Source organism: Chamaea fasciata, unplaced genomic scaffold, assembly GCF_029207755.1.
Source record: "Chamaea fasciata isolate MVZ Bird 193981 ecotype frontalis unplaced genomic scaffold, bChaFas1.0.hap1 SCAF_18, whole genome shotgun sequence".
In the NCBI taxonomy this organism is placed as follows: domain Eukaryota; kingdom Metazoa; phylum Chordata; class Aves; order Passeriformes; family Sylviidae; genus Chamaea; species Chamaea fasciata.
Genome location: NW_027094103.1, coordinates 13,065,797 through 13,080,758, shown reverse-complemented (window position 1 = coordinate 13,080,758; position 14,962 = coordinate 13,065,797). Strand labels below are relative to the sequence as shown.

The 14,962-nt window shown below is 47.1% G+C and overlaps 1 protein-coding gene across 1 annotated transcript in view; it reads left to right on the top strand.

Moving 5' to 3' along the window:
• The window catches only part of TMEM132D (transmembrane protein 132D), a 199,739-nt gene that overhangs the window by 108,075 nt on the left and 76,702 nt on the right, over positions 1-14,962 (top strand). The window lies entirely within an intron of this gene.

Here is a 14,962-nt window from a genome sequence, read left to right as displayed (position 1 = left end):
GAATTTCACCAAGTCATCACCGCTTCATGCATTTCATGGTTATTTGCTATTTTTGCAGCCTCATCTGTGTATTTTTACTCGGTGGCGTCCTGCAGGCACGTTCATTTCTATCTGCTGTGCTGAAGTGTTTATGCAGATTGTTTTAAGAATATGTTTCCGACCAGTTCAAGAAAAACAAACTCTTTTAAATAATTGCAGCTATCAATGATTTTTTTTTCTGTATGTGCAAATACTTAATGAACAACAACAACAACAAAAAAACCAACTTGGCTCTTCTCCGTGAGTTTCAAGCTACTATTTTTAAGAATCTCACTGGACACTGAACCTGTGTTTATTTCTTAAATTAAAGATTGTACCATCAGGAAGTTGAATTTCAGTCCCCCCGGGCAATCTTGGCAAACACCGCCAGATGTGCTGTGGCTGCAGTGCTGGGGTGGGAAGGGATGCTGCTGCTGGCCCAGCCCTGCCCCAAAGCGGAGTCCAGCACAAGGGTTTGTCCTCTCGCGGGGGTTCTGGGCGTGCTGGGATCCCTGGCAGGGTTTGAAGGGCAGAATCCTTCACCCAACCATCCAGAGCTGTGCACAGCATCCACCTGTGTGCCCTGGGCTGGGCTGGGGCTCTGCCGGTGACGCTGTTTGACACCACAACCACACAGACTCCGAGATTCAGAAAGCTGAAAATGACTCCTTGATTTCTGGGATGTGTCTCCCTTTTATACTATTTCACACAGACCAGTCGGATTGGTGACACAAAGACAAACCTCTTCACTCACACTGGTCAGAGCAGAGGGACAGCAAGGAGAAGTCCCTCCCAGGGAAAGGGATGAATAACAAAGGTACAGCTACAAAAACATTTCTCCTGTTTACAGAAAACTCCCTGGGAAAGGAATTTCAGAAACCCAAAACCCCTCAGGCATGGAACCAGGGCTCCATGCAGGTGTCTGAGCCTTCTCTCCCCCACCTGGGGCAGCTTCTGCTGCCGTCCCTGAGCAGGTTCCCAAATTTCCAGAGCCTGGGTGCCGACTCCGTGCCCTGCTCCATCCCCAGGCTGCTCAGGGAGGGAGGGCAGAGCTCTCCTGTTGTTCAGCTGCTGGCACAAAATGACTAGCAATTGTCAGCCAGCATTTATTTTCCTCTCTTGACATTTCCTCCTAGCAACACGTAGGATATACATTTCCTATAAATTATAGGGTGTTTGGTTTTTTTTCCCTTCTCCAGTTTTTTGTGAGTCAACAGCAAAGTGTTGGGCGCAGGGAGAGAACACACAAGCACAGGGCAGCTGTGTGGCCTCCAAGGCCTACAGCAGAATTCCATCTGTGAACCCACAGGAAACGTATTCAGGGCACTCAGATTTAACTCTCAGCTGTTCCAGGAGATGAAAAACCCTCCAAGAGTTTTGCAGCAGCTCTTGAGAAGCTCTGAGAGCAGGCAAAACTCAGCTGAAACAAAATAACATTTGTCATACCTGAATGGGTTTAGAATTGGGTGTCATTTACGGGGGAAAAAATAGAAAAGCGAAGGCAAGAATGTTAATAAATTCCACAGTGCTCCTTAGCAGTGAATTGTATCGAAAAGTGAAGTCAAGGATGTGCGTGTTCACGTGTGAATGTGTGCAGGCCAGAATTTATTTACACTTCAGTGTGCCGCTGGTGCCTTCAGGAGCTGGATAATGAGATGGTGACGTTTCACCTTGAGGTCACAATTTACAATAATTTCCAGCTATTATTATTTACTTCTTGAGCTACCTGTAATATCTTAGGTGATTTAAATAGAATAAGCTAATTCTTTAATTATTATTAAAATCATTTAAATAATTTGTTCATTATTTATTTTAAAATTTAACTAAAATAAAGATACTCCTTAAGAATGTGACAGATTGGAATTTAGGCAGCTGAAGAGTGGGAAAGGACAGGATTGGTTCAGAGTTTATTTTTTACAAGTCATGATGTTTCACCTGGGAGAAAGGTTCTGCTGAGGACAGGAGTCTTTTTAGGGCTTTGTTCCATTCCAGAAGAATCCAGGCTGTTTCAGGGCTGACTTTGTACCATTCCAGGAGAATCCAGGGTGTTTTTAGGGCTGACTTTGTACCATTCCAGGAGAATCCAGGGTGTTTTTGGGCTTTTGAGCAACAGTTGGCTCCTATTTTATGTGTTGTAAAGGGAACAAAGAGCAGAAAACTCATCAATCCTGCTCTGGGGTAGCTCTGAGGAAGGGCCAGCAGCTGAAGGGCTTGGGGCAGGAGCTGCCCTGGTGGACAGGCTGAAACAGGGGCTGAAAACATGGCCAGGGGTCATGTCCAAAATCAAAAAGACACAGACACAAACAGAAAATACTGTAATAATGACGCTCACCTTACAGTATTTCACCCGAACGTTTAAAACCATCTTGTTGTAAATGTTGGGGTCCCTGATGCTGGTTTGTTTCCTTTTTTCCCGTAGAGATAAGCAAGAGTTGCCTGGCACTTTGTTTAACAGTTTCATCTGTCACTGAAATAGACTCAAATCGAAGCAAGTTGCTCTTTAAAATTGAAGGTGTGAAAGGTGGAGAAATTGCCCTCCGGAGGTCAGGCACCGCTCAGCTCAGGTTGTGTGTTTTAACCTCCTTTTTCTGTGCTCCTGAGCCCTGCTGGAGCTGCTGAGTCTTTGGCTGAATTCTGTGACCAAATCCCAACACCTCCTGCTGCACTGTTGGGCTTTTCATCAGCCCCACGTTTCCTTTTCCTTCTTTTAATAATCCGCTCTGTCAACACATCAAAGCAGTGTTTATTTACCTGGTCATTTATTTGTGTTCGTTTAAAATCAAGGCTCTCCAGTGCTCAGTGGGTTTACCAGAGGTCGGGGGCTCCAGGGAGGTTCCTGATTATCCGTTCTTCCTCTTGGAGAAAAACTTGCTGCAGGATCTGAGAAATGTTTCTGATAGCAAAGACACCTGGAAAGGAGGGAAGTGGCAGGGGAAAGGATAAAGTTGGGTCTAAGCCACCTCAGTTTTATTCAGTTTTCTGCCAGAATCTCTCTGCTCGTCTCCGTGGGCCCCTCCTGACTTCAGACACCCGGGCAGGCTGCAGAAGTGTGTTTGCCTGTTTGGAAGCGCTGTGTGCTCTTTGCAAACTCAGAGTTCATCACCGCTGCAGGACCAGGGGAGAGGACAAGAGGGCAGATAGCTGAAATGGGGATGCTGTGCTTTGTGTCTGGGAATGACCCCAGAACGTCGGGTCAGAGCACGGAGAGCTGGGGTGCAGTGCCAGGGCGGGAGCAGCGCCGTGCCCTGCTGCAGCAGAGCAGCAGTGCAGGAATGCAGCAGTGCAGGAGCAGCCCCTGCTCTGCTGCAGGGCTCTGCACGATCATCCTGTTGCAGTCCCTGCACTTCTGTGGTTCCCATCTTCTCCTGGGTGAGCTGTCCCTGGGCCTGCACCTCCAGAAGGGGTTCAGGATCTCTGCAGGAGGGAGACACCTCAGTGGTTTTGGGTTATTATTACAACTATCAAAACGCATTCCCAAAGAAATAATTCTTAACCGCCTTTAGTTCTCCAGACACGTGGGTAGAAGCTCAGCTGGCTGCTTTATGGCTGCCTTGGTTTTTCCCCCTCTTTCTCTCTCCCCCTTCAGTGTTTGAAATCGGAATTGCCTCTGCAGCGTTCAGGGCTGAGGCTGCAGCTGGCACGGATGGAGATCTCCTCTGCTCCCACAGTGGGCCGGATAATTGACAGTAATGGCTGTAAAATCCAGAGCTCAGGAGCTGCTTTTTATTTTTCTCCTCCCAAGCCATCCCTCTGGAAAAGAGTTTGATCAATGGCTGAGCACTTCACACTAGTATTAATAAATGCAAAATGTTAAAGAGCCGCTTCAGGAATAAATAATCCAATTCCGTTTATAATCCTTACCGTTGTTTAAAAAGAAATAAGAGTAATAATGAAAACAAATTACCCTTTTATTGAAATATTAATCTCTGCTGGTAATTGGGCCTGGATGAATATTTCAGTTGCAGGGAGCGGGTGGCTCTGTCTGCACTGCAGGCTGTGACTGAAGGCAGCGTCCCGTGCCCGTGCTGCTGCAGAGGAGCCGTGCGCTCCGAGAGCTCTCTGCTGCTCGGGGCTGTCACTGTGCATCACCAGCGGCCTCCTGACTGATGGGGCCTCGCTGAACACGGGCAAGGACGTCAAACGGGCCCTGACTCCTGGCTGGGGCTGCTCCAGTCACATCGAAGTGATGGATGCATGGAGATGTTTTCATAAAAACCAGCAGCACGCCCCGCACCGGGGCTTGGCGCTGTCCAGGAGCGCAGGGCACAGCTGGAAATCCACTCGCTGCCGCTCTCAGTTCATGTTTCTCACCCAATCCAGGTGCAGCAGATGCACCACTGAGCTTTTCTCGTTTAAACAGGACTTGGAGCTCTACTGATATGAAAACCAGCATTGTCGGCTTCTGCTTTTCTTTCTCTTCATTTCTCTTTCCCTCTGAGCCTTGTGGAACACCAGAGCCCTGGTGCAGGCCAGAATTACCACCCCAAGAGTCCCCAGAGCTGAGAGGTTTCAAAACAGGCTCCTGGAGGACTTAATATCTGTATTTTAAAGACTGTCAAGAAGGCAAATGTTGCAGTGGCATAGTGCAGATTTCAATGCAGTGGAGTGGAATAATGGAGCTAGAAAAGAGCTCAGCTTCTGAAATGTGACTCTTCCATTATGGGCGGCCGTGAGCTGTGGAGATCAGGAGGTGTGACACAGAACCTGCCCGGCCTCCGGGGCATTCCTGAGGGATGTGCTGCAAACCACTGATCCCTCCTCGTCAAGGGAGGAGATGCTGCTCTTGTAGGATCTCAGCGATCAGGATTTGTTCCTTTGAACATCACAGTTCAGCCCTGAACTCTTCCTTCTGGCCTTGAGTGAGGAGGAGATTCTGCTCTCGTGTCAAAGGGGGAGATGCTGCTCTTGTAGGATCTCAGCGATCAGGATTTGTTCCTTTGAACATCACAGTTCAGCCCTGAACTCTTCCTTCTGGCCTCGGCTGACAGATCTGGGCGCCCCGAGCCCCACGCAGGATGTCAGAGACGGGCAGTGATGAGCGGGGACAGGGGCGCAGGTCACTGAGCAGTGACACAGCCACACTCTGCTGTGCCCCCAGCCCGGGGTTCATGTCAGCAGCAATTCTTCATGACTCTGTGCCTGCTCCTGTTCGGTTCCTGCTTGAAAACGGAGCCAGGGCCGTGGTACCCCTGAGTTCAGTTCTGGTCTGGATTTCACCTCAGCACTGCTGTGGGATTGGTGGAAATTTGTTGCTATAGGACATGAAAGAAAGACTCCAAATATTTCAGAAGGCAAAGAGCACAGAGAAAAGCTTTGTTGTCTAATCCTTACTGCCTTTTATAAGGTGTTCCCATCCAGACTGAACGTGGTTGGTGAACAGGAACGACACCTCTCTGATCCCGCGGGTTAAACCAGAGAAACAGCAAAACACCACCTGGAGAAAGATTGTTCTGAGGAAGGAGAGTTGTTTGCCAGGATTGTTTTGAGAAGAAGCTTTCCTGAGAAATTTTTCCTTGGGAAGAAGTCAGCAGCTGCCAGCAGGCTGAAATCTCTCAGACCCAGAAATATCAGGCCCACAGAAGTTTCTTTCAGCCTCCTGTGGTTGTGTTTATGAGACAGATGAGAACAAAGGATCACCATGTTTGCAACACGAGACCCTCTGACAGCAGGAGCACACTCTAATTTATGATTTACACTCACCAGTATGACGGAGATGTCACTGGTTTTGGACCTGTGGGAGAAACGTCTGCTCTGGAGCGACTCCCTGCTTCTCTGCATTTCTCTTTCTTACACAAATAGCTGCCGAGTTGGTCCTGCTTCATCTTTTCTCCACACAATTCGTCTGCCCACTTCTCACATTCATGCAAAAACTTCGGCACCAATCCTTGGCTCTTCCATGTTTTAGATTATTTTGCTCCTAAGTATTGCAAAAATCTGCACCAGTAATTCAGATATCATTTTGTTGCTTCTTGTTTTGCATCTCTCCAGATTCTGCAGAGCACAATGTTTCTTTTATGAACAAATAGCAAGAGTTCTAAATTATTAAACAGGGAAATAAGAGACAGAGACATATTTTGTGGCGCTTTTCTTTTGGAATTGTCAAAGAAAAGTTTGATTCGTTCATGTTACTGCGTGTTTTCACCATGAGAAAAGAGTTATTTTCCTTTGCCTTCCTTCAGTCTTGGAATTACTGCCGTTCATTGCGTGTCCCAGGATGATGCTCTGATACACAAAATAATCACATTGCATTTTAAATTCCCATTAGCCGTGCTAGCAGCCCACCAGGAACCGAGTGTGGTCTGCGCTGAGAAGTTTAATAGTGAGAGGAAACCTCATTTGCTGCTGCTGACGTTGTGAACTTGGCTCTGGTGCAGCCAGGATGTCTGGGCGCAGAGTCGGGTCAGGCTGTCACGCCGTGGGAGAGCTGGTGGCCGGTCCTGTGTCCCTGCAGGGTCGTGTCCGTGCAGCACTGCGCCGGGGGCACCAGTGACTCCCTCCATGGCTAACCTGGGTGAATGTGCTGAGCTGAGCCGCAGGTTCTGCCGATAAATGAGAGCCCAGCTCAGCAGGGATGGAGGTTCATTCCTGTTCAGCAGAGCACTTGCACATGCGCTTAACTGAGGGGATTTGAGTCCCAGCAGAGCTCCAGGGGCTGCTGTGCAGGGGCAGCTCTGGGACTGGGGCTCCAGGAACATCAGGATGCAATCTCAGCAATATTCAGGTGTTGGAAATGATGAAGGTTTACAGGAAAGTTTTACAGATATGATTGTTTAGCAGGAGGCTCTCTGGATGTAGAACCTGAGAGTAGAATAGAGATAGAAGCAAGTTTTGATATAGAAGAATAAAAATGTGTAAATGAAAGTTGTTACTGGACAACTAAGAAGGCAAAGGTTAGGTCGAGTTGGAAGGAGGTTTTATGACTGGAACAAAGGATATGTTGACCACAAACAAAGAATATTTTTTTAGCAAGCAAAAAGAGGTCTCAGGAAAAGCAAAAGATACCACAGGCAAACAAAAAACCCATGTTTTTTACCAAGTAGAAAAAAGGTCTGAGAATTTTCCACTGCAAGAAAACCGAAAAACAACTTTAAGTTTGAACTGTACCATAACGTGGTAGTGATGGTAGTTGTGATAGGCTGGAGGTGATGGTAAAGGTGTTGTGTGTGATGCTGATTGGGGTTTATGTATTAAAAGACCAAGAAAACTATTTAGTGCATTGTAACCAGAGCTAAAGGGGCTTCAGGTTTTGCCTGGAGGCTGATGCTGACAGCTTTAGGCTTGGCCCTGTCACCCACTCTGACCCAGGACTGCTGTGACTTCGGTCTGTGAAATAAACACCTTTAAAGAGCTGCCTGCAGCCCCCATCTCTCCTTCAGGCTCTTCCATTCAGAGCTGAATTCTGCTCGGGAGTGAGGGCACTCAGGATCCTCAGGGACTGCTCTGCATCCCTCCCACCTCACACAGGAGCCACTCCTTCCCTTCTGCCCCCAAAAATTCCGTCGTCCTGAACCTCTGCCCTTCTCTCTAATCGTGTTGGAATTGGTCTGGTGTACTGGAGGGGAGGGCAGGGACTCAGATGGACTGATTGCATAATCCTCTCTTTATTAAGGAGCTTGGGAGAAGGAGAACAAAGCCCAAACCAGCTTGTTAGAGCCATCTATGCCACTGCAAAAATCATTTCTTCCTAAGCATCTCATCCTACCTGCTTTTAAACCTTCCCAGATATTGTGTTTGCCATTTCTCTCTGAGGCTCTTCCAGTGTCCTTTTGCATTGAATGTGCTCCATATTTCCTGTTGTTTCTAATTATACTCTCCTGCCTACCTGCTCCAGCAATTTTCTCTCCTGGACGCTTAAAATCCTTGAAATATTTGTGGAAAGTTGGCACTTTCTGCTTCTTCTGCCTTTTAAGCCTCACCTACTGATTTTTTTTTTTTCCAGAAAATCACCAACCTACCTTCTGCTCTGCTTGATGCTCCTTCGAGTGCTGCCCATCCAGGCCCTCTGGAAAGCTGGCAGATTATTTCTTGCACAGTTTCTCTAAAATACCCTGTCCATTCCCTGCAGTCCTCGTGGCTGTTGTTTGTCCCTTATCCTGCTGTGCAATGACAGCAGAACTAAGGTCAAGCAGCTTGAGCAAAGCAAAAGGAAAACCATTCCTAAACCCCCTTTATATTCACAGAGTGTACTGATAACTCTGGCAGGGCTGTGTTTTAATTCTTCACATCCTTTGGTTGCTTTTAACACCCACAGCAGCTGCCCCTTGGATTTCTCCACACAATTTCCAAGAGCCGTGCCAGTGAGGAGGTTTGGAGTAAGTTTCCCCAGCCAGATTTCCCATTTTGCTTGCTTGGAGCAGATATCCCAAGGCCACGGTTTTGGTGATTTTGTGTCCCAGCTCGTAGCCCCTGGAGGATTTTCACTGCAGTGAAGGAAGAGCAGTGTCCATATTTGCAAAGGTTCCACGTTAGCCTTGCAAAGAGAGAGAGTTTACATTCAGTTAAGTCATTAAAGGCTCATAATTGGACTGAGCAACTCCGGGGCAGTAGCAGCAAGAGTATAACCCAAACAAGAGTGAGCAGCTCCATCCAGCAGTGCGGTGTTCAGGCGCGGGCTGTGGAATGTTACCGGAGCAGGGATTGATCTTCACTTCCTGCCTCTCCCCCTTCGGTGAATGATGGATGAACCCGTTGAAACTGCTAATGATTACTGACGTTACCGAATTCATAATTGTAACAATTAGGGCGTCTCTTGCCCTGCCTGCAGCTCAGTAAAATCGATTTATCTTTGGCGAGGGCCGGGTGCGCGTTTCCCACTGTCACTGGCAGAGATCTCTGAGCTCAGGCTGATTCCCTCAGGCAGGAGCAACGCTGGCCTAGAGCTGCGTTTCCCGAAGAGTTTACTGCTCAGGCCCAGGATTAATCCCTGCAAACCGAGCTCTGGCGGTGCCTTTAAAGCCCAAATCCCATCAGCTGGGAGGTGGCCACCCTGGGGAGGTTGTGTGATGTGTTCTGTCCCTCCCGCAGCCGCCAGCACCAGCCCCTCACTGTGCCCAGGGGACAGTTCCCATCCTCAGGGGACCATTCCCTGAGGGTTTCACGGAGCATTCCATGCCATGGCTGTTCCCCGGCCTCCTCCACTCTTCCGGTTATTAGTCTGACGGTGTTGTTACTGTTTTTACCGAGAGAGTCATTTCCTCTCGGGAGCGGCAGACGCGCGCGGGCAGAGCGCGTTCTGCAGGCGGAGCGCGCCGGGATGAGGGGCTGAGAACCCCCCGTTTCTCGGGCCGCCTCCTCGGATCCCTGGGGTTTCAAAGCCCGATTCAGTTTGTCTGCAGTCGTGGTTTTGTTTACAGCCGCACCGGGCTCTGGCCGGGGGTGATGCGAGGACACGGGAGCTCTGCACAGTGACTGGCTGTTGTACTGAGGACGAGGAGGAGGAGGAGAGGAGCTGTGTTCGGTCACTATCCCTGCATGGCCGGGCTCTTAGGAGACTCCAGCTCCAGCCAGGGGAGCTCCTCGGGCTGCAATAACCCGCTGCTGGAAAAGCCCTTCAGGGAGTAAAGTGCAGTTTGGTGCATTTGTGAAGAGAGAGGGCGTTGGGTGTGGGGGCTGCGCCGGCAGGGCAGGGTGCACTGCGAGCACCACAACAACAACAACAACAACTACAACTTAATATAACAATATAAATATAACAATAAATATTATTATTTAAATATTATCATTATATTTATTATTATATATAAACACAAACATAAACATAACATAAATATAAATATAAATATAAATATAAATATAAATATAAATATAAATATAAATATAAATATAAATATAAATATAAATATAAATATAAATATAAATATAATGATGATAATAATAATAATAGTGGCAGGCTATACTGTAGTGGCACTACAAGAGTCAAGAGTGGCACTGAGAGCACCCAGGGTGGAACTGAGATAATAATAACAATAATGATAATTAATTTAATAATAATAATAATAATAATAATAATAATAATAATAATAATAATAATATAGGTACTGTTACTTATATTCTCTATATCATTATTTATATTGTTATCTATATTAATAGTTATTTTTATTTATATTATTTTATTTATAGTATTTCTATTTATATCTATTTCTTCTGCTGCTGCTGCTGATTATTATTATTATCATCATAACTCCCGAGAGTGTTGTTACAAATAAGCTGACAGGACTCAGTTTTCTCTTGCGGAAAAGCCATTTCTTTTTCACAAAGCTCATGTTTGCAGGAAATTAATCAGCAGGCACTGTGTTAAACCTACTTGTCAGCAGTACAGTGGCACTCAGGGCACTGGGCAGCGAGGGCTGTCGCGTTTGTCTGTCAGATTTTCTCTCTTAGATATGTTCACGGATTTTCTTCACTGATTCTCGTGGGACAGATTCATTCTTTATGCAGGTGCAAACCTATTTTTCTTTCTAAGAATAGAGAATTATAGAAAAGAGAATTGTATATATCAATAGAGAATTGCTGTGTTCATTGTTAATCATTTTTCCTTCTGGGAACCTACAAGGTACTCCTGGCTTAGCTGCAGTAGCAGGACATAAACCATATTTTCTAAGGCCTTTCTTTTCTAATCTCTGCATCTGGAACAGCAGCAGTCCTGTGAGCTTTAGAGCTGACACCACTTTTAACATCACCAGCGCATCAAAACCTGTGATTTGATCTGCCAGGACCTGTCCCACCGTCCTGTCAGTGTGATTTCCTCAGGGCTTACCCCAAGGTTTGGGAGGGGAAACCTCTGCCCCAATAAAAACATCCCACAGCTGGAGCAGGGCCAGGATCTCACCCTGACCGCTGCAGACAGAATAATTTACTGGGAAATCGTTTGCCTTGAGAAAGGTGTTGGTTCTCAAAGGTCTCTCCAAACCAAGACTGTTCCATAACTCTGGGATTTAAAATGTATTTCAGCCTAAAGCTCTTTCAAAAAGCTGGGTTTGGAGGGAGGCAAGGTGTCTCTTCTCTCTTCAGCTTATTTTTCATATTATTGCTTAAAAATGTGAAACAAACAGGGTTCTGGAATTGCTTAAAAATAAGAAACAAACAGAATTCTGGAATTGCTTAAAAATAAGAAACAAACAGGATTCTGGAATTGCTTAAAAATAAGAAACAAACAGGATTCTGGAAGCTTCTGTTTTAATATTAAGAAAGCTGGAAAGCACTTCCTTTTTTAATTCTAGACTTGGCAAACACCGAACAACTGTGTAAGGAAAACTCCTTTAAAAAATTTTTATTTTAATTGAAAAGAACTTTGCGGTTTTGGAAGATGAATGAGCTCAGCAGAAATAGTTGCTGAATAGTTCACAGCAGAGGAAGTTCCTCTAGCTGAGGGTGCTAATCTCATATATTGGATGTGCCTTGGCAGGTTATCTCCAAATAAGTCACTCATTTTGAAATAAACTGAGAGCTTGAGTCTTGTGGAGTGTAATGCTGCTTTTATGTATAATTGCATTTGTTGAACCAGTGTGGACACTAGTAAGCAAGGCATGAAAAGAAATGAGTTATAGATGTCGCCGTGGAGACGTGGCTGGAACTCAATGCTGAGATATCAGATCTTCCACTCTGGATTTCATGCCACAATTAAATTTTTAAAATAAAAATTTGGGTTAATTTAAAAAAAAAAAATCAGTAGGGGGCATGATTTCAAAATCATGGTGAAGTCCAGAGTCTGACCCCACGTCCATTTCTGCACAAGTGGAAATTCGCTGGCCACGTGTGAGAGGGGGTTTTAGATCAAGATCTGGTTTTAGATCAATATCGATATTTAGATCAGTATATTTTTTTGGATCAATACCTGCAGGAAGAGGAATTTTGCCGCGGGGTTGTGTGCTTGGTTTTCTCACGATTTTGCGCTGGGATTCCTCAGCAGTCAGTATTGGCAGCGCTGCCTCTGGCGTGTTGGAGCAGGGAGGTGCTGGCTCTGGTTCCCTCCGATCAGAGCGGTGTTGGTGCAGCTCCTGCCCTTCCCAGGGGGGTTTCCTTCACTCCCAGGGGGCCGAGATGGAGTTAGCGGTCTGCCGGATGGGGAGTGGAATATCTCAGGGTGGTTTTAGGGATGCTCAGGGGTGTTGCTGATGCTCAGGGCTGGGGCTCTGGTGTGAATTCCCTCGCCTCCCTTCCACGTGTGCTGTTCTTTCGCTGGAGCCTTTGCACCTGCTTTTCCTGCCCATAAAATGACAATTTTGGTTTGTTTTTCCTGTTTTCCCCCTTGTTGAGAGAGAGAAGCATCCCCACATTCCCAGATCCCTGCACAGAGTGCTCGGAGCCTTGGCTGGACCCTGCAGGAGCCCCACCAGTTCATTCTGAGCACCTGTGGCCGTGTGCCTGCTCCCCTCTCCTGCGGTTTGCTCACCCTTCCGGCGAGTTCCCCTGCATTTATTGTTATTTTTGTGCTGAGGACGACAAAGCAGCAGGCGGAGGAAGGCAGGGTGAGTGTATTTGCAGGGTTTTATGAGGACTTTGCTCTGTCAGAAAAACCATTTCTGCTGGGGCTGTTCTGCTCGTGCCTCCTGATGGGGCTGCTGCACAAGTGCCTGATGTTCCCTGGCGATAATTTATTGAGTTAAATTCAATAAAATTTATTTATTCATCAGATGGGATGGAACGAAGTCAGCGTTGATTTACCCTTCCCTTGGCACAATGTGCTAAATGATCTTTACCACGTTCAGAACCCTGGTCCTGAACTGAAATGCTGACTCGGTGGGTAATTATGTTTGAAACTGATATGATATTAAGAGGTTTGCTAATTTTTGCTCACTTTTGGATTGAGTTATTTGGGGAAAGTGCTTTCAGCAGCTGGAAAATCGTATAGTGAATAATTTATTTGACAATAGCCAAAAAAAAAAAAAAGTCAAATAAATAATTCAGCAAATATTTCTCAACCAACACTACTGATGTCAAGCTCCAGAGAGATGGATCAATTTTTTAAAATAACTATTACATGATTAGCAGGCTCATTTCTGGGTGATTTTTCTTGCTGGTTGGTTCACTTCACATGGTGATTCCCACAGAAAAATGACTTTTCAGCCTCCCTAGCCTGAATTTTTCATAGTGAGATGACAGTGTGTAAAATGAAATGTTAATGTGGTGCTGTGAGTTACCCCCTCCTCTGGCTGGATCGGTGGTGAGGGATGATCTTTGCTGGGGCACAGTGCTCCAGGTGCTGCACATCCTGAGATTTAAAATGCCCTCTCTGACCTTGGGACGGCCTCAGCCCCAAATCTCACTCTCCCATCTGAAATATTTTCGTTTTTAGTGTTCGTGTGGGCTGGCTGCTGTGTGGAGGATGAGCTGTCAGGGCGCTGAGAGCCCCTGGGCAGGTGTTGCACCGTGTACTGCTGGCTTTGGCTTCAGAGAGCTCCAGCTTTTTGGGTCAGGTCACACGTGTGGGTTTTAACTGCCGGGGGGGGCTGAGAATCGCTCCCGGCAGGACCCCACGTCTGTCCTTTCAGAACTTCACATTTCCCCTTTCAGGACCCCACATTTCCCCTGGCAGGACCCCACATCTCCCTTTGCACATTTCCCCTTTCGGGACCCCCCCACATCTCCCTTTCAGGACCCCACATCTCTCCTTGCACATCTCCCCTTGCAGGATTTTACATTTCCCCTTTCAGGACCCCACATCTCCCCTTTCAGGACCCCAAATCCCCCCTGGCAGGACCCCACATCTCCCTTTGCACATTTCCCCTTTCGGGACCCCCCCACATCTCCCTTTCAGGACCCCACATCTCTCCTTGCACATCTCCCCTTGCAGGATTTTACATTTCCCCTTTCAGGACCCCACATCTCCCCTTTCAGGACCCCAAATCCCCCCTGGCAGGACCCCACATCTCCCTTTGCACATTTCCCCTTTCGGGACCCCCCCACATCTCCCTTTCAGGACCCCACATCTCTCCTTGCACATCTCCCCTTGCAGGATTTTACATTTCCCCTTTCAGGACCCCACATTTCCCCTTTCAGGACCCCAAATCCCCCCTGGCAGGACCCCACATCTCCCTTTGCACATTTCCCCTTTCAGGACCCCAAATCCCCCTTTGCCACCCCATGCAGCAGCCCTGGGGTGCAGTCATCCACGCAGCCCTGCAGCCATGCAGCCCTGCAGCCCTGCAGCCATGCAGCAGCAGCATTCAGTGCATGGCACGGAGCTGTTCATTCAGCAGAGGTGTGGAGGTGTGATCTCTGTCTCACTGCACTCGTGGGCAGGAATGCAAATCTCCCTCCTGCCACAACAGTCTGACTGGGGTGTAAAGGATCCTTAAAACAACCCAAAACCCTCCCAAGGGAAGGATTCTCTCCCCTGGGAGCAGAGTTGTGGGTCTTTTTTAAGAACTCAGCAAAGACCAGACAGACAATCTTTTCTTGGTCAAGATAAACTGAAAGATTCCCAGGATTCTCTCCTGACTGCTTCAAATATAGATGGATATATATATATATATTTAAATATATTCCTTCTGCTACAGGAGATTTTTCACTCAGTGATTTCTTTTCTCTTAATATCTTCTCCTTTCCTCCACCTTTCCCCCCCCCCCAAAATCTGTTTAGGTGTGAAGACAGTTTGTTACTGGGCTGCGTGTTCCCAGGAGCACTGCAGAAACCTGGATAAAATTCACTTGAAATGAAGCCCTGCTGGGGTTGTGCTGCTCCAGGGGAGGGTAAATGCAATGCCCACTGCCCTCGGGCAGCTCTGGGGCTGGGCAGAGAAGGGGAGGAGGCACCAAACCCCAAATATTCTGCAGGGAGGGCAGATTCTCCAGTGATCCTTCTGATTTCCTTCCCACCTCCTCACTCCTGGTTAGGAAACGAGTTCTGTTCAGTGATGGTATCAGGAGTGACGGCTTCAAATTCCAGAAGAGAGGGGCAGAGGTGGTTTGTACAGTCCCTTACATGTTCTGTCAGATGTTTCACC